Source organism: Taeniopygia guttata, chromosome 2 (assembly GCF_048771995.1).
Source record: "Taeniopygia guttata chromosome 2, bTaeGut7.mat, whole genome shotgun sequence".
NCBI classification, from domain to species: domain Eukaryota; kingdom Metazoa; phylum Chordata; class Aves; order Passeriformes; family Estrildidae; genus Taeniopygia; species Taeniopygia guttata.
Window position 1 is genome coordinate 52631358 of NC_133026.1, and position 23682 is coordinate 52655039.

Here is a 23682-nt window from a genome sequence, read left to right on the forward strand (position 1 = left end):
AAGCTCTTCCCATTGGTTTAGCAGTGCCCTCAAATCCGTTTGTAGCCGGAAATGGGACCAGTGCAGCCATAGAGGAATAGCGCAGTGATGTGCCCCGGTAGAGCAGATACCTGCCAGGTCTTACTGAAAAAACCCCAAAGCCAAAAGAAATGAGTCAAAACAAAAGAATATGTATTCCTTTTCCACTTAATTTTCTTTCTTTCTTTTTTTTTTTTTTTTTTTTTTTAATATATGAAAACCATCCTTTTTTTCCCCCAGTAAAAACGAGTTCCTACCTCTTGAATTCAGCTCCTGCTGCTGTAATGATCTTAAGAGAGTGCCAGTTGTGGGCTGGTGCATTTCTATTCTCCCTAGTATTCTTTTTTTTCTTTAATATTTCCTGAGTTTTCCAGTCAGAATTCTGACTCTCTTCCACTCTTATGTCTTCTCTCTTCCTTCCACCACTAACACTTTCCATCACTATGTAATGAAAGCCTTTCATTGCCAGTCACTTCCCTAACTCTGCATTTGGAGTTGAATTTCTGTATCTGGCCCCAATAGTCCTGTTATTTCCAACAAGGTTTTAAGAGCTTTTCCTAATGTAAGTGATGGGGCAAAGCCTGCCAGGGTAGTAAGTAATAGAGGGTGGAAAATGAATGGATTAGAAGCTCCAGTTATGATGCAGATTGCAGGAGAAAGGAAAGACATAGGCAGTGTGGACATATACAGTGAACTTGTTTGTGGTGAGCACTCACGGGACTGACAAAGATCAGTTGCTTAATGGAAGTGGGTTCCCTAAACACTGAATAGATTCCTACTTAGTTTCCTGTGTATTTTTGGCAGAATTCAATTCAATCTATTAAAATGCTCATAGATAAGTAAAATTAATTTAAAAATACATCTTTTAAAGATGTAGAAAAAGTGGCTTCAACAATCCAAGGTACTCCTTGTTTCCTGTGAGATTTGCAGGCACTCAGCTTTGAGGATCATTAGACCAAAAATATTAGGTGTGGGGTACTGAAGAAGCAGGAATGCAAATAGCATTTCCTGGACTTGAAAAAATAGTAGTTTGATAAGTTGCTCTAAAGAATCCTAACCAGAGTTTTTAAAGGTTTTATTAGTATTTATTATTGTGCAGTCTAAGAGGGGAATTAAACATCTGGGTAATGATGTGTTTACAGTTTAAAAAGCATCCTAACGGTCATACTCCTTCCTCTGTAGAAACACTTGCACACTTCTAAACAAGATACTTGTTTGTCTGTGTTGTTTATTGATCTACTGTCTGGCTAATACACCACTTGAGAAGATTCTGATTCAAACATATCTCTAATGTAAGCAGATGCAATGACTTCAACATTTTTTGCAAGTCTTGCCCCATGAGTTCACTCATGAAAGACATTAACTTTGCAATGACTGGTCAAAAATACTTATTTGTTTTAGTCTGAGTCTGCCTCATTGAAACCACATTTACACTGAGACAAATTCAATGAAATGAGCAGAATTGCTCTGAATGTGCTCTAGGATGATGAAAAAACAAGCATACTTGTTTTTAAAGAATACCTTCCCAGCGTCAACTCTTAAGAGAATTAGAAATGTTGTTCTATTAATATGTCACTCACATTGGAAAGCTAGATGAGAGCAATCTATTTACACCAGAAGAACCATATTCTCATGGATTGCACACAATAACAATTATAAAAAGTAGAAATTTGAGCACTATGAAAGAAATTTTAGCCTTTTTCAGTCAGAAGAGAGAGGAAATCTAGAAACTTATTCACTAAGAGATTATGACTGACATTCCCAAAGCCAGCTTGGATTTTTGCACTAAAATTAACAAGATATTTTGTCTAAAACTTTTTAAGCACTTCCCCCCCATTCAGATTTAGATTCTGCAAATGTATATGGAACCTTCCCAGGATTAGACTAGAAATACTGTGCTACTGTCTATGTACAAATGTGAGTCCATATACAGTTGCACATTTGAATCTTCAGTAACAGATGTAACATTTCTGTATGATAAGAAAAACTTTGCAAATGATGTAGGAAGGTGGGTGTCAATTTGGTGATTTACTCTACCTACATTTCAAAGGCAATCCATTTGAGATATGATGAAAGGTGGACCATGTCCACCCTGACGTTGTTTGGAAAACTTGTCTATAGCACATTTTATATAGCATGAAGGAGATGACACTTTCAAAGCAATCCCTGTCTCACAGGTCAGCATGGTGGGGAAGGGTAACACTGTTTCAGAAAAATAAGTATTTATTTTATTTTTCTTGGCAGCCCATTGGTTGTCGTCAGGGTTGCCTCAGTGGAAACATTTTTTTTTTTAGTTATGAGAAATATTGTGCAATCTTCAGCTTTTTGAAAAGTAAGGCAAAGTAAGATTGGCATTGAAATAGGGTAAATGGCTTCATGAGTATTGTGGATAAGAGAGTGGTACTCTGGTCTCAGTTGTACACTAAAGAAAAAATAAGTAACAGTGATTGAGATTTTGTACAAAAACCACAATTCTATATCCTTTATTAGGAAAACAATGCTGTTTAATATATTTTATTCAGAATTATGAAAATCACTCTGGTTCTCTTGTATAAGCTCAGGCTTGGTCGGGCACCTTGATATTGGAAAGGGGAGGGGAGAGGGAAGGGAAGGGAAGGGAAGGGAAGGGAAGGGAAGGGAAGGGAAGGGAAGGGAAGGGAAGGGAAGGGAAGGGAAGGGAAGGGAAGGGAAGGGAAGGGAAGGGAAGGGAAGGGAAGGGAAGGGAAGGGAAGGGAAGGGAAGGGAAGGGAAGGGAAGGGAAGGGAAGGGAAGGGAAGGGAAGGGAAGGGAAGGGAAGGGAAGGGAAGGGAAGGGAAGGGAAGGGAAGGGAAGGGAAGGGAAGGGAAGGGAAGGGAAGGGAAGGGAAGGGAAGGGAAGGGAAGGGAAAAGAGAATTAAAACCAAAGGCCTTATCCTCTATAGAAAGGAGAGGTTTCTTAGCTCATGAAATGGAGTCTGAGTAGTAGCTGCTTCCCAACTGACCTGGAAATAACTGCAAAGGAAACTTGGAACCCTGAGGTTCTCTATCTCTGACCCTAAATTCAAGAGGGGCAGGTAGTGAGAATATGAACATGTGCGTTGCTGTGTGTTGTTGGTTTTCCAGATAAAGTGATGTACTGGGTTTGTCTTTACTGGTTTGGTTGGAAGGGTTGTTTGTCTCCCTTGACACATGTGGTCGGGGCACTGGGATGGGCCAGCTGACGGCCATGCCGTCCAGATTAGACTGTGATGCTGTTAATAATGTGGGGAAAACAATCAGGAGCTATGGCAGGGATAATATCTGCCACCCTGGGAGGATGTGTACCTGTCACATATTACTCATTCCCAGTTCTGGTTAGCTTTCTGCATAACTGGAATCCAAGACTAATTGAGAAGGACATTTTTCTTCACATTTATCTCTGGTTAGCTTTTCTCCAAAGTAAACCTCGTTCCTGTGATTCATGCCTTTATCACATGCAGACTCACCAGTACCTCACTGATCCCCACCAAGGCTCCATCTCAGGTATAGCTGGAGATGCTTCCAGATGGGCTGCCTTGCTCTGAGCACACCTTGCTACCATTGGCTTTGACTTGTTAAGCTTCATGCCATCCTGAAGCTGGCCTACCTGCAAGGATGGATCCTACCCTCTGCTAAGCATCTTCACAACATCAGCAGTATTCTTCTGCCTCCAGCAGAGCCCTGGGGAGGAAAGCATCTCAGTAAGTCCCTGAGCTTTTTCCAGCCTTAGGGCATCATGTTTGCTGCTAACAGGCACTGTAGCAGAGTTCATCTCTTTTTCATGTTTGGGAAGAGGAAAGGAATTCTCAACCTTCTCTGCAGAATAGGCTCATTTTGGTTTTTATGCTATTCAGTGTCTTGAAAAGCTACAGCGTCATTTTGTTATTACAAGTCTCAACAGATTTTTCAAAAATAGCAGACCAAATACTGGACCAGTTTTGAAGTTTTTATTCAGTTGTTCTTGCTAAAGGCAGTTTCTCACTGATGTCAGCCAGACTCAGGCAGTAAAAAACAATGAAGAGGCAACTGGATAAGGACTGCAGAGTATGACCCACTGACCTGCACACAGGTCAAAGGAGCAGAGCACATAAATCAATCACCAGGTTTGATACCTGGGCTTATACTACTGGAATAATATATGCAAGTGTATAGTGCATCTGTGACTTTGAAGCCAACACATTTTCTCCCCACTCCATAAAAATTGCTTGATTTAGACCATAAAGACATGATGCTCTTTTTGTGGTGAATATAAAAAAAATTATGTGTGATCCAAGAATTTTTTAATAAAGTTCATGTTTTTTGGACATTGCTATTCTTTCTGAACAGACATAGAGAGTGATATAATTGCATCAAAGATCATACAGCACAGGTAAATTACCGACTGTCTGTAACTTCCTCAAGTAGTCAGGGCTCTGGATAATGGAACTTTTCATGGTTTGATACAGCCTGTGATATTAGACTGCTCATATATTAGCACTCAGCACATCCTCTTACACAACCCAATGTGGTAGAACAAATTAATCACACTTTGGCCTGCTAAATGGGATATGGAGGGCATAACTATAAATTAAGCTTTCCTCAACTCCACCTCAGAATGTTTAGTCCTCCATATTGCTCATGAGTCATACCTTCTCCAAGCTCTGAAGAGCTGAGTAAACCCTGTTCATTGTCTTTCTGCACACAAATTTTGAAGGTCTGCCTTGACAGTTGGAGGTTTTCTGTTTGTTTTTAATTGTTGTGCTTCTCTTCCCTGTATGGAGATGGCAGGTAGAAGCTCGCAGCTTTGTGGTTGGAACAGAAGACAGTAAAGATTTTTCCTCACTGTTGCCTTAGCCCAGTTTCCTATACAAACAAGATTCTCTCTGGTAGGCTCCAGTGTGTCTGAGGAATGATGTTATTATGTGGTTATCACCTCGAAGCATTAGGCATGTTTTTTAGATACAGTAAGATGAGGAATCTCATATTCTTTGGGATTCTTTGGGAAACCAGTATAGACGACAAAGGACAGGCTTGATTTGCTTGCAGTAGACTGTGCTGCGGAAGGTGATCCATGAGCAGAGTTTTTTTTTTCATGTTTTAGTTGCAGAAGTATTGTATGGAATACTTCTATCAGGCAAAGGTAAAGAAGGCAAAGGCAGAAGTCAGAGTTGAAGTCACTGACTACCAGGAAGGAACCACAGATGGAAGGAAGCACTGCTCAGAGAGCTGGCGGGTCAGAGTCCAGGTGGGATTTGTCTCACCAGACAGTGCTGGGGCAGCCAGATGCTTGCCTCCTCTCATGACTTCCTCACAGTCGGAAAGATTAATTTGCCCTGGATTTCCAAAGACTGATTCATCCTGTCTTAGTCACCTGTTTTAGAGGAGATGAATTGCAACACAGGGACTGTCAAGGGCATCCAGATGAGAAGTTCAAACTGGACAATGAGCTTTTAGGCCATTAAAGTACAGTTGACATGATGTCTGCTTACAAGTATTAGTGAAGATTAGGTTCTTTTGAACAGCCCTGCCCAAATTCTTTTATATACTTTTATATATTTAGATAGCTACAAGTTCTCCATAAAGCTCTTATTGCTCACCAACATAATTTTTATCTTGTTACTTTGCTTTTCTGTTTTCCATCCATTAGCTGATCTTTATCTATATCTGGGACATACTATGAGTAGTCACAAACTTGTATATGGTGAAAGATGAGTAGAGCTCTCTGTCATCTTTTGATCATATTACCATCTTCTGCTTACTAGTTTCCTTTGGTTTAAGTACTCAGAAAAATAAAAAGTACCTTCCTTCTTTTTCTTTCAGCCTTGTAAAACTTCTCCTTGTGCAGTGTCTTTAGATTTCCAATTCTTAACTCAGGTATCACACTATGTCATATGGCGTTTTGCAAGTACTTATTTTCCTTTGTTTAAACTCCAGACCCCAGAATCTTGCTAGCATCAGCCATCATAGTGCTTTATACTGTATATTCCCTCCCTTCACAGGTACAAAGCAAAATTTTAAGTGTAGTGCAGTTTCAATTTCTGTTGCATTCTTTTCACCATCTGAGTAACCAGAAGGATCTGAGAACTTTCAGCAGCATTTCAGCTGAATATTCATATTTTTAAAGCACATCTCATGATGTATGAGAGTAAAATTCATAGGTTTTGAACACTTTGATGTCTCTATTTTTTATTATGTACTGTGTTGTATCACATCCGTCATTCGACAAATACATTCAGAAAGCTACGTAAAAATAGAAGTGGTTTGGTCCTGTTTGTGTTCCTAGTAACTAATATTTTGAAAGATAGGAAGAATCTCATTTCTAAGTCTAGTTTAATAGTTCAATAAAGTAAACAAATAAACACAAGGGCAGAATAAAATTGAGAGGGTAAAATAATAGATCAAGCAAAAGGGTAAGAACTCATCCATCTACCATGGAAACGCTTTTGGAAAGGGAAAAGTTGAAAACTTACAAGGAACATAGGATAGATACACATTGATGGTATTTGGTATTCTTCTTTTGGATTGTGCTTCACCCTAAATGCATGTAAAATTTTTGTCTCATTTTTAATAGCTTAATGTTTGACTTTGAGATATTCTGCAAGCTTGCTTTTTCTCCATAGCTATTTGTGGGGGTTACTTGAGCTGATGACAATAATTATAAAACCATGGTGGGTCTCCATTGTAAAATATTCTACAGCCTTTGATAGAGCATGGTCTTATTGTGCTGTATAAATGTACAGACTGTGAACAAATAGTTCCTGCCTAAAACTCTGGTGATTTTTTTCTAAACTTGTGTTTGGCTCTGTCTTACTGGTTCAAAACTCAGTACTATATATTATAGCATGTCTCACATTGTTTTCCTTGTCTGCTGTTTTCTTAGTTGGCCAATTGCTTGTCTGTTTCAGCACCAATGACAAGTTAGCACCAGCCTGCAATGTTTATCCAAGTAAAATTCACAGACTTTTTGTTTGCCTGAGTACTACAGGACAGAAACCTTTTTGGTTCAAACAAAGTAACATATAGCTCTTCCAATTTGTCACATATACTTTAGATATTCTAGCCGACTGTTGACAAATTTGAGGCATGTTGACAAAGTATCATAATTTCCTAAGGAAAATGCTCTTCTATCCCTTATTTTCCAAATAGTTTACTTAGGATGAGATCCTGTAAACATACAAAGGATTACTATTTACTTTTAGCAGGTGGGTAACTCCAGCTAAATTTAGAATTTACTGTTGAAATTACATTCCTCATGCCCAACAAAGCCTATGAGAAAAATTGCATCCACTTCAATGAAACCAGGGAGCCTTGATACTGAACTGGGAGGCAAGATTAATATTTGACATGATTGATGAAAATGTGACATCTGCTTTCACTTAAGACTTGCATTTCCCTGGATGCCCTGGCTTGCTAAAGGACCCTGAGAAGAGCCAGAAAGTTCAGTCACTGTTAGCTACCACCTGGCAGGGTATTCCACTCTGGACCGCTAGTGGTGAGCATTACAGCCAGACCAGTGCCAAGGATGGCTGGTTTTGATCCATGGGGCTCCTCTCCAAACTTCTAATTTGTATAACTAGCAAGGTGTACTTTTGAGATCTATCTACTTAGTCTTTCAATCCAAGACCTCAGATTTGGACAGAAAGAGCTCAGCTTTACTGGATTTTATCTTTTTTTCATTTTTGTGAATGAGAAATTGAAGAAGTAGTACCAAAGAACTAAATATGATAATAGTTTAAAGAAAGGGGGTGCATATTGTGGGATGGGTTGTTATTCTGGAATCCCATGTTTGCTTGGCTTGTCTCGCTAAAGGTGTATAGGCAAGGGTGTGTCATTAAGCCCTGGTAAAAGGAACCTGGCACATCAGTGTATGTATTTTTTTTTTCCGAAGTAGCAGGGCCTTGCTTCCCTTGGAACAAAACTGTGTGACCTTAAGCTGCAGATTCATTCTTGTCTCCAACTAAGGTGTTGCTCAGACTTAGTACAGAGAGGTGTAAATTGTGTTACTCCCTTGTGAAATAGTGCAAATCTCCCGCTCATCAGTTCTTCCAAAGCTTTTGTGGATGTACTTCATTTCAGAAGTGGGAATGAGAGAACTCAAATAGTCTGACATAAATGAGATGCAAGTTATTTAATTGCAGGGAAAATGAAAGGCTCTGACAGCATTTTTGTATGTATATGATGTGTATGTGTACATGGGACTCTTGTCCTCTGCCATTAATGAGAGCTGTGCATGCTGCTGGGTCACACACCAGCCATAACTTTATGTTCTGTGAGTACCTGATCATCTTTCTGCCAAATTAACCAGACAGAGCTTGTGCTTTTTTTCATGCTGACTGCAGAGGAATAGAAAAGATCTCATCTGGTATAAATCCTGACTGTACTTTTTGATGTCCTGACTTTCTGTCTACAGAACAGCTTTATGTTGAAGTGGAATGGCATTTTTTATCCAGTACTGGAGGTTTAGTGTCTATCTGAACTGTAGCCTGGTACAGAGCGGGATGACAGGAGTTAGGGTGGGAACAGAGTCACCAACAGTCCCTTCAAAATATTGTCTGATGCAGTATATGCATTTTCTTTGATCCATTTAGTGGGTGCACAGTTTAATGTCCAGTCAGAATGAGACTAAATCAGCAACTGGTAGACACATAGATGTGAAACACAGATTGAGAGAGGTATAGATAGATATATAACATGAGGTCTTGATGGATCAGAAATTCATGCTTTAGATTCACTAATCTCATATGTCTCCTGTCTAGATATCATCAAATATGTTTGCACTGTATCTTTCTGTAAAGACAAGTGCCCACCAAGGACAGATTAAGTCCAATGGATTGTCTGGATTCCTGACTAGATTGGAACCTGCACCCAAGTGGCAAAGAGAACAAACTAGCAGTTCTTGGGGGCCCCTTAATGCCCATGGGATGCTACTTGATTTACAAACTCTATTGTCGCACCTTACCTGGGACAACTCTAACTGGGACTATCTGCTAGAAGTGTAGTAGTACATTAAAATATGTAGCATTAACATATTAGGAAAAAGACATTTGCAAATGCCCACTAAGCAATATCTCTATAGCTATACAAAGCCAGAATGAAATAGAAGCAATGAATCTATTTTTTTTCTGTTGCCATTTAAAAAAAGGCAAACAAATGCACTGTATGTGCATTTGGACTAGAACAATGGGTATTCACCAACTACTGAAATAATTACTTAAGAGGCTGACAAAAAGTCTGATAACTACAAGCCTTCTATGGTATTTGAGCATGCTTTAAAATGTTGGCTAGTAGATTTAAGATTTAGGGGAAAACCTAGTCATTTCCTAGGGGAGTGTCTGAATTCACCTCAGAATGTGTCTGTCCAATTCACTGCATCAACAACTGACAAAAAAAAAAAAAAGACATTTTGATGGATCCTTTATATATCTGTGATATTCTTCTCATCCCCCCATCCCGACTGACACAACTATAATAGGCAATGCTAACATAGGGTTGGATATGCTAGAAAAAACTGTCCTTTCTTCTGATAAAGGTGATTCCATTCAAGGAATTGGTTTAAATTCTACTAGAACAGTCTATATAAACTATATATCCTGGATAATGGCTTCTGACTATACCCTACAAAATACTGCTAAATCCTTTCACTTGTAGCTCAATGGCTCAGTTGGGAGAGAAGCTGAGACAATTCCCTAGAGAGAGGTTGAAAGTATCCCAGATCATTTAAAGTGGATGTTAATGATTATCTAGCTAATTATACCAAACTAAATATCATCACCATTAGCAATTTCATTTCTTATTACAGCATAGCAAAAAGGAGATAAACAGATTATTTATGCCTAATCTGTGTGAAATGTTACAATTTTTGTGTCTTTATTGGATGTAGCCTGTTAGAGACACTCTGCTCTTCCTCCATATGCTACCTGCCTGTTAATTAACATGTACAGGGTGCTTTTAAAAGCAAACAAAGGAAACTCCCTTGGCTTGTTTGTTTGGTGTGTTTATGGTCATATATCAAAATATCTCACGCAGTACAACACAATTTTAATTTCCTGTAAGAAGAAAATATTCTTCTGAAGAATGTTCATAGTAATGAAGAGTTTTAATGCAAACATACATCTAAAGTCAAGGAGGGTAAAAGTATTTTAATAAGTTAGTATTTAAGAGATGGAGAACTCAGACTTTCTATGTAGACAGTCCAAAAGTAAAGAATTTACTGCATAAAATTGTCCTTTTTGTCTGTGTGTGAAACTCAGCTCTTAGTCTTAATTTTCCTTCAGTAATAACAACAGAATCTGAAAAATAAATATGTAATTTTACATATTTACAAGATAGAAGGGGCTAAAAATTCACTGCATTTTAATTATATTATATTTTATTATATTATTCACTGTTTAATTTTATTATACAGCGTTCAAAAAACTTAGTGATGACTATATGTTATAAATAGCTAGGTTAGTTAGATTCACCATTCAGAGAAATAGGATGGTGTACAAAAGATGATCTGCTAGAGTAGAAAGATAAATCTGATCATTAGGTTTCAGTCCTTTTTCCACTGAAATCTAGCAATGTCCCCAGTGTTAGCAAAAAAAGGAGAAAGACATAGTTGTTCCTTGCGATAGACTGCCAGAGGAATTATGTATATCAAGTCTGTGAAAGGCTGCAATGACCATCCTTAGAAAACTCAGACTCCTGAATGAAGGTTGCTATTTGACATATCTGGATATTTGCTGATAAATTTCCTTTTTTTTTTTTTCCAATGGCAGTAATAAAAATCAAACATCCAAATAATGAAAGAATCCAAAGTTACTAATTTACACTAGTGTGTAGTGGTACATCAGTTTATAATTTGTTTCAGAACCAAACAATTAGTTCTTTCTCAGACCCCACATCATTTGCCTTTTCTAAATCAATTGCCTGACAGTAACTGCAGATAAGGTTTTTGCCTGACCTTTATATCCTTCCCAAATATGGTCGCCTCCACGCACTAGTTCTTCATCCCACCTTGGGCCATGAATCTTTCCTTGTGCCCCCAGCTGCAGCTTGTGCAGACTTTGAGGATTCTGACATTATACCATCTTATACTCCTCTTTTCCTTCCGCTAGGTGCCTCTTGAGACACCTCTGCTGTAAGAGGCAACCATGCAACACAGGAGATGCATAGGTAGGGGCAAGATGCACTGGTCAAGTTCTCTTGTGATGGATATTGCATAAATGACCAGAAATCGGTGCCGTTGCTCCATATTCCACAGTTTTACCTGAGGTTGTCCCTGTAAAAGCACAGCAGACCTGTCTATTTCATAGAATGTATTCCTGTAATTGCCTACTGTCAATGCCTACTGTCAAGAAAGGGACTGTTTTAAAACCTTTGTCTTCTAGTGGATGTCAACTGGATAAACAGCAACAGTTAAGGTCCTTGAATATGTCTTGTAGAGCATTTGCTGGGATTGGAGAGAAGGTGGAGGGTGGTGCAACTGGGAGTGGTGAGGAGACTGGCTCTTGGTGTCACTGAATATCAGGTCTTTTGCATACAGCTTATGAGCAGAGTCTCTGCTCCTTCTGATTGTGCTTTCCTGTAACAACAGGTGCAGCAAAAGGAGAAGACAAATGCACACCTTGGAGGACTGTAATTTTCAAGTCAGAGGCTGAGAAGAAGTGGGGAGACAAGGTAGGCTGAAGAAATGCAAAAGTATCATGCATGATATAACTCAGAGCAGAAATGCCCTGTGGTTGTGGCATATTGAGTCAGAGAAATGAGTTTTGTTACAGGGTAACAGGTCTTCTGCAGGAGCCAATTCCTACTTGCAGGGAAACATCATAGACAAATCTCAGAGGTTAGTTTCTCTTGGAGGGGCAATCCAGATGTGGAAAAATCATTATGTTTTATTAATGTGTAGTTTTTGTCTTCCCATTGCATCTTTCAAGTATGATACCTCTGAATCAGACATGAAAGATGATAAGAAAGGCACCTCCCTGAACAGAGCTGCCCATTATCATTTTGTTAAGCTGAAGGGTTGGATGTTCTAAGCTTTTTTTACACTCTTCATTGTCAAGGTGTTGAAACATTTGCAATATGTTTCAAATGGCAAATGTCACCCACTCACCATCAGTTTTTATTTCCTGCTTGGCCTGAGCAGACAGAGGCATAAGCAGAAACTTCAGTTATTGTTTCTGTGTTTCCCTTCTCTCAAGACTTTCACTGCTCAGAAATGCATCAGAAAGCTATTTTTCATAAGCAAATCTTAAAGCATTCTATCACCTCTTTATATTTTTTTGTCTGTCTTAATGTGAATTGAGTGTAGAGAAATGCTTTGGGTTTATCTCAAATTAGAAATATGTGTCTTGAGCAGAGTTGGTGAGAATAATATTAAAAACAAACAAAAAAACCCAAAAACTCAAAGAGCTGTTTCATGATGTAACAAGATGTCCAAACTCTGAGGAAATAGCTTATTTTTTTAAAAGTTTAAGATGAATACTGATTTGAAGGCCCAGTCTCAAAATCATGCCCCAGTTTGAATGTCTTTTAAGCTATTATTAAAAGCAGTATCTTAACATCAGCAATACTGAATTATAAATGGTTAGTCAAACAGGATTTTCCACATTAATTTGTTTCTTTTACGAAGTATCATTTTGGATGTTGGTTAATTTCCCCTGTTACTTTTAAGGGTTTTCATTATACAAAGAGAAAAAAAAAAAAGAGTTTAAGAAAATTGATTGCATAAAATAGAAAGGAATAAGCAAGAGGCAGAAAATGAGAGAAGAGTACAATGGGCCGAAGGAATCATATTGCTCTTAAACATATCTGTAAAGGGACCTGAGGTTTGCCTAATCATTCTGTGCACCAGCACTCCCCCAGCACATATATATGTAACAGGGGGTGGTGTGCATGTCACATAAAGTACATACATATGGTGGTGTATATAGCACATATAGCTAAAACAAAACATCCGCAGTACTACACCACTATTATCATATATCATGAAACAGCTAACATTTTCCTGGGAACATGAGACTGGAAAAGGAAGTCATATAAGATAAAAAAGTTGGAAGAATATCAGCTCTTCATATTGGCATTCAGATGCTGGTGTTGCACATGCCTCTTCCCTGTGTAGCACTATGCATGTCAGCAGTATTGCTTGGGAAACCACAGGCTGCTCCTTCTGAGCAGGGGCAGATTTGTCTCTTGGTGTGCTGTGAAATCCCTGGCTTTGGAGGCATGGCACCAGAGCACAGGCTCTCATCTGGTCCCCGGTGCCCCCCTCCAACAGTGCCCGGGCATGCACGGCAGCTTGAACGATGTGCAACTCTCACTCAGTGTACAGCATCTGACTACTGTGTCTATCCTGAAAGTCAGGCTGTGCTGACCTGGTGCTGTAAAATGTGCATATAAAAGGCATCCCTGGGACTGCCAGGGCAGTTAGTCTGACTGTAGCAGGGACATCCATGTATTATAGGCATCTCGCTAAAGCTACTTCTTGCACCCAGAAAAGATTTACAGGTGAAAAACAACACCAAGACAGTTAGCCTGAGGAAATTAGGGTTGAAGTGGCCCTTTGAGTCAGGTAAGATTGCTTTCTCTTTGTTTTTAAAAAACAAGTGGACCAAGTAATCTCAAACCACAAATACCTGCAGCCTTGTTTTGTAATAAAATCAACATTTTCAATGGTGAGACTAAGAGAAGCTTTATGAAATACACAGCATCAAATCAGTCTTTCATTTCCATCAGCAAACATAACATTTTGTCAAGAACCACCAATTTTTTGAGGACTTTCCAAATGTAGCCCAAGCTCGGGTACCTTGCTAAATTGCATGTATCAGTAACAAATCTTTACTTGGCTGTGTTGTGAGCCAGGTTATGAACAGAAGTGCATATAAAGTATCTGACATTGTGACGGCAACAATTTAAATACATTTATATATATATATATATACACACATACTTTTCCCGAGAGCCAGTCCCGCCTTGTGACTTGATGGAAAATGGTTGTGGTAGTGTTAATTTACGTTTTCTCAGACTTTTTTATTATTAGGGAGCAATCTGCAGAACTTTAGAAATGTAAGGTGTCTTGTCAGGACACATCATTTCCCGAAGGATGGAGATATTGGAACAAATGGCATCCTAGTTCCTGCTATTTCTGAACTGCAGCATGCTGCTGTGGGAAACCTGCTCGCAAGGAGCCCGGAGGAAGAACGGAGATGAGGGCCAAAGACGGAGGTAGAGGAGAGCCGTTTCGTAGGTTGAAGGCCAGAGGAGCCTGGCAGGGTGCTGAGGAGGCTGGCAGGTGGGCTGGGAAAGGAGGAGCAGGCGCAGGCATCACCGCCACTTTTCCCCTCGACCAAGCACTTGTATTTTTTCTCCAAAAGAGCTCTTTTTCGGTGTCACATGGCTTAGGTGAAACTTTCCTTGAAGTCCTTCAGTCAAGTCAGCCTGCGGCGCCAGAGCGAACGCGAGCCCAGAAGCCGCAGCATACAGAGAAAACCCACGCGAAGGGCACGTTTACCCCCAAAAAGCCCTGATTTTTTAGCGGGCGGGAGAAGGGGGTGTCCAAGGCATCGGTGCGCGGGAAATGGGGCTGCAGATGCAGGCTGAGCCGAAGGATGGAGCGGGAGAGAAGGGAGAGGGAGGAAGCGCGACCCGAGGCGGAGGGGCCGCTCCGGGGGGGACCCGCCGTCGCCCCGCGCTGCCTTCTGGCTGTGGGCGGGGTGTCGCCGCCCTTGGGCCGCCGCCGGGGCGGGCCGGGCCGGGCCGGGGGGATGGCGGGGGAGGAGGAGGAGGAGGAAGGGGGGAGCGGGGGTGTCATGCCGAGAGCTCGCGTCGCAGCCCGGCAGGCCGCGGCCCGACCCGCACCCCGGGGCGCAGCCCTCCGCCGCTCCCCCAGGCAAGCGGCCCCGCTCCCCGCCGGGCCCGGGGCACCCGCGCCCCGGGCAGCAGCCAGCCGCGTCCCGAACGGGCGGAGGGAAGGGGGGAAGGAGAGCGGAGCCTTCTCCGCCGCTCAGAGGAAGGGGAGGGAATGGGGAAAGTTTAGCGGAGGGTGTTTGAATCGGGAGTTATCCCTAAAGAGCCTTTCCCCTGATCTGATCCAGAGGGCAGCGCTGGGAGGAGGGGGAGGCGGCGACGAGCAGCCCTGCAACATCTGTAAAACTTGAAGGAGGCGGCGGAGAGAAGCGCGCGAGACGGAGAAAAGAGAGAGGGACAACTTTTCCGACACGTGAGTACCTCGGCGCGATGTGTTTGTTCCCCTCCTTCGGTGGGTGCGCCGAGCCAAAACAATGCGGGGCGGTGGCGGGGCTGGAGGGGACGGGCGGCACGGGACGGGACGGGACGGGACGGGACGGAGGGGTTCCCCCTTCCCTACCAAAACTGGTACCAGGCGGTAGATTTGGGGATACTTTTTTTTTTCTTTTGCTCCCTCTCTTCTTTTTCTTCTTTTTCTCCTCCCCTCTGCTCTTTTTGTTGAACCAAATCAGAAATGTCAGTCAGTGCGAGTGAGTCAGAAGGGATCAGATTACAAGATCACTGAAACTGATGTCGGACCCGCGCACACACACCCCCACACGGAGGCAGAGGCGCGGGCTGCTCCCCGCGGGAGGCGGGCAGGGATAAAACAACCAGCACCAACACCCGCCGGCCCTCCTCTGCCGCCCCCGTCCCGCCTGTGTCCCGTCCCGTCCCGTCCCCCTGCCCCGCGGGATGCCCGCCGGCCGCGGCGGGGGCCGGCCCCGCTAGCCGCGGCGGCGGCGGAGCGGCGCGGGGACGAGCCGGCGGCCCCGGCCCTCGCCCATGGGCAGTGCGGGGGCTCGGCGGCAGCGGCGGCAGGTACGTACCCACTTGGGCGAGAAGTTCTTTGTTCCCCGGCTCTACTCCGGGCCACTTTCTTGTCGTCTCCCAGCGCTCCGGCCCCGCTCCCGGCCCGCTTCCCGCTTCCCTAACTTGGAGGCGGGGGTCGGGGGGGACCGAGGTGTCTAACCCCCAAAATGGCTGTCACGGAGCGCGGGAGCCGAGGGCGCGGGGTGCGGGGCGAGGCGAGGGCAGTCCCCGCTCCGAGCCGGGCTCGGCCGGGCACGTCCCGCGGCAGAGCTGCCGATGTGCGGGCGACAGCTGCTGTTTTATTTCCACCCCCTTCTTTCTCCTCGCCCCTACTCCCTGAGCGACTCCCGGGGGTTTTCACGCCCGTGCGGCGGGAGGCCGACACAAACTTCGCAGGGGGAAAGGCGAGAGGAGCGGGGGCGAATCCGCTGTCACATCTGGCGGGGCGGAGGGGCGCCCGGGGGTCGTCGTTCCCTGCCGGCTGCTCCCTGCGAGGAAGGGGACGGTCGGGTCCCGGAGGGTGGCGCGGGGGTGCCGGCGGCTCTGTGAGCAGCGGCTCGGCCGCTCCGCGCCGCCCTGGCGCGGGGTCAGGCGGGAGCGGGGCGGCGGGACGGGCCCGGCCGAGGCCGGGCGGGAGGAGCGGCGCGGCCGCCCCGCGGGAGCGCCTCGGAGCCGCCCCGGGCCGGCACCGCGGCCCGGCCGTGCACCGCCCAACTTTGCAGGGTGGGAGCGCGGCGTGCCCGCCGCGGTTCCGATTGTCCCGTGAAGTCGGTGGGTGTTGGCACAATTCCCGCGCCTTCGGACGGGCCCGCCGGCTCGCAGCTGCTAGCGCCCGCTCCCCAACCCGCGCACCACGTGAAGAGAAAAGGTAAAAGGAAACACACGCCCCTCGCTCCCCATCTCACTCCCCAGTTTTGTTTTTAACCCTCTGGTGCGTAATTTTTATCCGATCCTGCGGGTACGGTGTCCGTGGCCTTCTGCCAGTTTGTATGTAGATACATTTATGTAAAACATTTTCTCCCAGCTCCTTGCCAGCTGTTCCACATTTTCCAGCTGCCACTTCAGTTTGAAATGATGGACTGTACTCATCTCAAAGAGCCTTTTAGTCAGAGGTACGGATAGCTGTCTGTTTGATACACAGTGTCACGTTTTAGAGGCTACTTCACTAAAAGAACATTAAGTAGCAACTCACAGCAAAATGCTCCTCTTCGTCGCACCCTTGCTACTTCCCGCTTCATTTGCAAGCCTCAATAAACATGATTTTTTAAGCTTCAGCGTGCAGACTTCGTTTCTTTTGTGTGCGTGCTACAGAAAAACTTGGAAGCGAAATTTTCCAGAGGCCTTGAGACATGTGGCTGATTAAACCAAGAAACATTTTTAGGAGGGCACGGCTGCCTCTCTGTCTCTCTGTACTGTAGGTATCTGTTTTGAAATCGTTTAAGTCACTGGAATAGTGAGAAATCACTATGTTTCTCTGTGTTCCAAAATTGGTTTTGGTGTGGTGTTCAAAGAGATTATGGATTGAAATGTGCCAGAACTGGCCTTAAGTAGTTTGAATATTTGTTCAATTGCATTGTAATTTGGAGAGGTGCCTCACTGATTGATTCCTATAATTATTTCATTTAGGTCCTTTATTAAAAATTGATAATGATCTGACAGTTTCTTAATTATATATGTCATGATTATTTTGAAGGAAGATGAATGCAGTGTTTTAAAAGTAAAGTAACCCAAAAATGTAAAAATTGCCATCTTCACACCACTGTATTTCAGTCATGGAAATATATATTAAAAGTAATGGTGAATGAGTTTAGCAATGTAAACTGTACGCAGCCTCTTGAGAGTTTGTTTATATAAGGAAGGTTTGGCTATAACTAGTTAGTATGTAAATACTTTCAGCTTTGTGTATAGCCCAATTCTAAAAGCATAAATAATAGTAACTATGAGAGGAGGCTATTTTAAGGACAGGGAATTATTTCTTTAAAAGCAGGATTATGTGATTTTGAATGAGTAGGAAGAATGAGTAAGAAAAGGACTCTCTCCGTGTATGTGTATTCTTTTAAGTAGCAGTGGAAGCAAAACTGTGGCTTAAGGTGCCCAAATGAATGCAGCCTTGCATTCTGGTAATAGCATATGGTTTTCAGCAGGACATGCTGTTTTCCATAGCTTTTCTGTAGACTACTGCAAAACAAAGACATCACCTGCATTTTCCTGCATAAACAGAGTAACATTTTTGGCTTGAGAAGGTGTGCAGTGGCCAAGAAAGAGTTATTACTGCTATACGTAATCATCAGTTGTAAAAGATTGTTAGTTTTCAAACAGAAAAACAGTTTGTAGCTAAGAAATTAAAGTATCGATGGCTATAAATGATTTTTTTTTTTTCTGAATAGTGTTGGAAAAACCAAAATACTCAAGTTTGGAGACATCATTATAATTTGTTCATCTTGCAGATTACTCGAATTTTTAACAAGATTAATGTATGCACTGATAGTGACCCATGAAAGTTTCAGTTACACTTCCTGCCTCGTTTTGGGGAAAGCTATTCAATTACCTGCACTCCTGTAGTGTATTTGAATTCTAGTCTGCATATTAGAGGAAGGAATGGCATATTTTTATGTTGCAGAGTGTTAGTGAAAAGTTAGTCATCTCTGCCTGATAAATAAGGAATTTGAGGGCTATTAAAGCAGGGTTTATTTGAATTTATGGAAGGAGGCATTTTAATGATCAGTGTTGTGTGTGTTCACCTATATGGAGACAGAAATGTACAAAGAAAAAGCAAACTTGAAGGAAAAGTGAATCAACGAGTCATGAAATCCTCAGGAAAACCTTAGTAGTGGAATGTTAATGCTTTTAGACTATAGATAGATTACCTTAAAAGTCAGGCTTTTCTTCTTTATGCAATTGTTGTAAATCCCTAGCTAAAGAATACTTTGAAGAAAGCTTTAGTTTTTCTGGCACTCATATTCTGTAGTAATTCTGGTTGTTTTGGAAGATTCAAGATATTTTCTGCCAACTTGCAGTTAGGCAATTAAAATGCTAAAATGGCTACAGAGGAAGCTTTTTATTTAAGAAAAGGTTCAGCTGTAATCATGATTTCAAGTTGTCTTTTAACCACAGGTTTTATAGACATCCTCCCTTTAGACTCTGTCATTTTTATAAGGGAATTGATTTGTTATACTTTAAAATCAAATAAAATGAGACAGAATAAACAAAAATAGGGCATGGGTGCTGCTGCAAACTTTTCAAGTTCTTTCAGTGCATTTTTCATCTTTACTTTTATTTGATAGGTCTGTGAAATAGAGCTGTAGACTGGCAGACTTTAAATGAAATTTCACACTTTGATGATTTTTTTTAAACTTTGATATATTGACAGCAAAAGGAGCTGCAAAGCTTTTATATAACTTGAGCAGTAACGCCAAGCAGCAGTCAAACGTCTCTATGCATTTGTGTTTAACTGCAGAAGAAAAACATGTCCATGGGCAGTAGAGGGTTCTTATCAACTCCCTAATCCCAGATCCCAGCAAACCTTGAGGGCATGCCTCAGATCTTGCTGAAATCATTGTAGACTCTCACAGTTTGCAGATTAAATATGCTATGTGTTCCTGGCTCCAACAACAGTTTTATGAGCTCACTAAGCTTCCTGTTTTAAGATCCTTTTCTGAAGTTTTTAGGAGCTGCTAAGGGCAATGCTGTCTATGGCAAGTGGTACTTGTTAATTTAGGGACACTTTAGGTATTTCATTCTGTCTGTAAAAAGAGCCAAAATTGCTATTTTCAAATTAGAAGTCGAGTTGCATCGAAAAAAAGGAGCTCCTTTAAAGAGGGTTTCTGTTGTTTTAATGTGTTTGTCAGTACACAAGGTGACAAAGTTTATAAGAGGCTTGATTTGTTTTATGGGGCTCTTTAAAAGAGACTTTTTCAGTTGTAATTCTAAGCACAATGCCGCTTTTAGTACATAATTTCTGAGCCTCTTTTAACCAATTGTGCTTGTAGCAGCTCATTAAACATACCTTTGAAGTTCTTGTTCTCCTTTATGTCTCAAAGAAGGGAAAATATATTCTGCCAAGAATGAATTTCAGTGAATCAGGTGGTTAACCCTGGGATTTGTTGACCCTTCTGAACGTATGGCATTACCCCTCCCATTCAGAGTCCGGTCTTTTCTAGGTGCTAAATAGTTAACTCTTATATTTTATTCACTGTAATCATGTTTATGTATTCGCTGTAATAGTTTTAATTAAAAAGGAAAATACTTATTGTCCAACAACATGTGTCATATTATTCCCGAGAGAACTTGAGCCAATTTTGTGCTTAAAGGTTATTCAGTGAATGAAATTTTGAAAGCCCATTTGTCAAGGTACTGCACGGTTTCGGTTAGTTTTCAACCCCCAAATTCATTGTCCGCATGGCCCAGTCATTAGTCAGCAGTGTATTAGTGCTGCCTTCAGGCAATGCTGCCCAGCACTTCTTCGCACCATTATAGCTCTAAAAGTGTACTCTGCCGACTGGTAGAATTACTGCTCTGATTTCCGCTTGGCTAGGTTTGAGGTAAGTCCCCTCCCTACCTTCCAGCTCACTCTAATCCCTGCTTTCTTTTAAGGCTGCTTTCTTCAGAGATTTAGGGGAAAACTTTCTTAAGGATTGTGCTGGCATCATACTGTGGTTTTGTTGTGGTATACTCTGTACATGTAAATTGTACCTGCCTTACCTTGAAAGTGTATTAAATTGGCTGCTGATCTGAAGAGTTGGTTTTCTCTCTCTTTAAGAACAAAATAAGAAATGAGACAATACATTGATGTTAAAAACCCCTGCAAGGTTATTTAGATTACAACAAGGGACAAAGAAATTGGGATAGAATGTGTTTGTCTCTAAATAGTTGCTGGGTGTCAGAACTGATAATTATCAGAATCCACTACAAGGAGATCTGATTGAATAATTTTCTTAGCTGAAGTTGCCACTCAAATGTCAAGTTATTTTTTACACTGATCATCAAGATGATTGGGCCTTTTAAAAAAATTATTCTTTCTTTATTTTTATTGATGCTCAAAACTGCTGTATTTTTTTGGTATCTGATATTTAGTTCAGGGTAAAGTACCCAACAGACCTTTTGGTGGTTTAGAGCTGAACTTCCCCCAGTAGTGTTTGCTTCTTTGTATGAGACTCTGTTTTCTTTGCATACAAATCTGTTAATGTCAAGAAATCAACTGCATGTAAAGAATACATCATCCAGCTGCCCAGAGAATGAAGCCTTCTTTAGATAAGATGTATGAATACCTGAAACTGAAGACTCAGAAACACAGATCAAGTTAGTGTCAGTTCAGTACACTGTTCTGAACCGTGTATATTAAAATGAAATCCTAGCACTACCAATTCTTAACTGTCAGGTTGCAGTTTGGTGGGGTTTTTCTTGGGTCTTCAATTCACTATGGATGTTTTTTCTATGAAAATAATACAGCTGTATAATTCTGTGATGACACTGTTTTAACAAGGATAGTGGATTGTGCATTTGTAATGTGGCAGTTCAGAGCTGTGCCATTGTTTTTTGTCAAGTTACAAAAACACGAAGGAATCACGATGCAGTTTTCGTGTTGTTATGAGACAGGTGTAAAACCTAAAGTAAACCGTAAAAGCTGAAGATAAAGTTTTATAAAGTACCTTTCACATTTGAAGTTCTTCCTGGATATATGGAGATTTCCTAGCTCTTTTACATATTAAAACATCTGTGCTGGGTTAGAACATGAAATTCTGGATGAAGGCATCCGTTAACCTGAGAGTATACTGGAGACATAAACAGGCTTCCAGGAATGGGACTGTGATCAAAACATGGTACTTTCCAAAAACATTCTACTTGATTCCTTTGATCTTGTTTTAAAATGCTAATTGTAAAATATGGAATACAGTCTTTTCTTCTTTCATTTGCATATCATAAGTTGGGAACAGAAGGCACATCTTTGCAATAGATGTACATTAAATGCATTCTTCGTTGAGATCAGTTCCTGTATAGATTGACATTGATATATAGATCTAGTTTTATTTCTAAGGAATCTTTCATCTGTTGGAATTGATGAGATAAAAAGTGTGAAGAAAGTGGTCATTTCACTGGAATGTTGAGCTCCAGTACTTGAAATTAGAGTATTTCTGCATTTTCTGTTGAAGTTGTAGTGGCTACTTACTTGACTGTGGTGCAAAGCACATCTATTACAGATGTTTGTAATTTGCTTTACCAAGCTAAGAAGGCAAAGACGAGAAGGCAAAGGAAAAAAAAACCAGCCTGTATTGTCACCATAAGTATCCGAGGAACAGTATCAGCAGAGAAAGTCATAGAGTTATTTTATCCACACAGCAAGTCGTGCTGTTGTCCCACTCCCTGTTCTCTAAGAATATTCCTGGCCTTGTGCATGTGAATGGACCAAAATCCAGGTTTCATAAAACAAATGTGTTGCCAAAGGAAGTCACTGTACTGTTACTTAAGTTTGTTTTGGATTTAGTGCTGCTGAATTCCTGAAGAAAAATGGGAAAAAACAGAGTGTAGGCTTGGTAGGGAAGTTTGAAGTGTCCCCCCTCATTGTAACCTATTGCTACAAACAGTACAGTCCACAGGAGATTTTTTTCCTTCCCCCTGTGCTAATTCTATTACAGCTAATCTTACTTTGACATAATTATTAGAGTTTTTCCTGCTGCAGAATTTGAAGCACAAGAACAAGCAGGATTGAAAAACAAGCAGCAACTCAGCTTATTCTGAATTTCTGAGCAATATTAGGTAGTTTAATTGGAAGGAGTTCTGATTTCTCCAGGGTAAGTGCACTATTAGTTTTAGACATACCCCCCTCCCCAAATACATTCAAGTATTTGGAGACTTGAAAGATACGTAGCACATTCTATTTTTTAAGAAATAAACTTTATTCTTTCCATTGTATTTAGATAGTTTGTAAGAAAGTCAAAAAAGAAATAAGGGAAACCCAAGACCATGTGATTAAAATAACAAATGCTTAAATGCAGGGTTAATGACCTGTGTTGTTTTTGTTGTGGGGTTGTTTGTTAGTTTGTTTTTCTTCAGTTCCTTATTGTAAAGACTCTCAGACAGTGAATTGATTATAAAATTTTACCTCAGAGGATATATCATATCTGAATTGTAAAACCATTAAGTCTGGGCTCTGTTTGCGTTGCACATTCCCAAACAGCAGCTTCTGTGAGGGATAGACTAGTTAGAGATGGACAGTTCGACCTGAATTCTTCAGTGCTGTTATCCATTAAGTTCTGTTTGCTGAGTATGAAAATGAATCATCTCTTTCCTGGCAGAAATCTGTTTTCTTTTGATACAGAGTTTAATCTGTTGAACTAATAGTAAAGACTTTTAATTGGGGTTATACTTATCAGCTTTTTAAATCTGAAAAACAAAAGTAGATGTAATTTACTTGTAAGGCTGTGTGGTTGATGTGTATTTAAAGCGACTGAGGTGCTGCCTCAGTAGAAAGTGCCACTTACTGATACTATTGTATGTGTATGATTAAAATATTTTCAGAACTTTTAGGTAGCTGGGTTTAACTGTAGCAGAAATATGTAGGCAAATCTGTAACTTCTCTGCATTCGAGTGACTATTACAGTCAATCAGTAGTTCAGTGTATGCCATAGAATATTTTTTGTCACTTAGGATCTTAATCACAAGGATGCTAAGCACTGGTTTGCCTAGCTGATTGCCTTTGTGTTTGTGATCCTCCGTTATTGTTGCCACAAGTTATTTAACCTATCAGGAACAGATCAGATCGTTATTAACCAGGCTTTAGGTCTAGTTGTTTTTCATTCTGTATAGGGGGAAAGAAATCAAAGAAAAGTAGCAAGGAAAAGACAGCAGATAGTAATGGATTTGGAAAGATTGTATTAAAACATGTTGTGT

The 23682-nt window shown here is 41.4% G+C and overlaps 1 protein-coding gene and 1 long non-coding RNA gene across 4 annotated transcripts in view; both read left to right on the top strand.

The window, feature by feature from the left end:
- The window catches only part of LOC140682654 (uncharacterized), a 174072-nt gene extending 161919 nt beyond the window's left edge, over positions 1-12153 (top strand). The window contains exons 3-4 of one of the 2 annotated variants that reach the window (XR_012054639.1): positions 11094-11151; positions 11573-12153. This is a non-coding gene — a long non-coding RNA (uncharacterized lncRNA). The remainder of the gene's footprint in view (positions 1-11093; positions 11152-11572) is intronic. The other variant, XR_012054640.1, reaches the window with a different exon arrangement.
- A 2611-nt stretch (positions 12154-14764) lies between these two features.
- GLI3 (GLI family zinc finger 3) overlaps positions 14765-23682 on the top strand; it is a 204300-nt gene continuing 195382 nt past the window's right edge. For both annotated transcript variants that reach the window (XM_030265326.4, XM_030265327.4), the window contains exon 1: positions 14765-15196. The gene's annotated coding sequence lies outside the window, so the exon portion shown is untranslated. The remainder of the gene's footprint in view (positions 15197-23682) is intronic.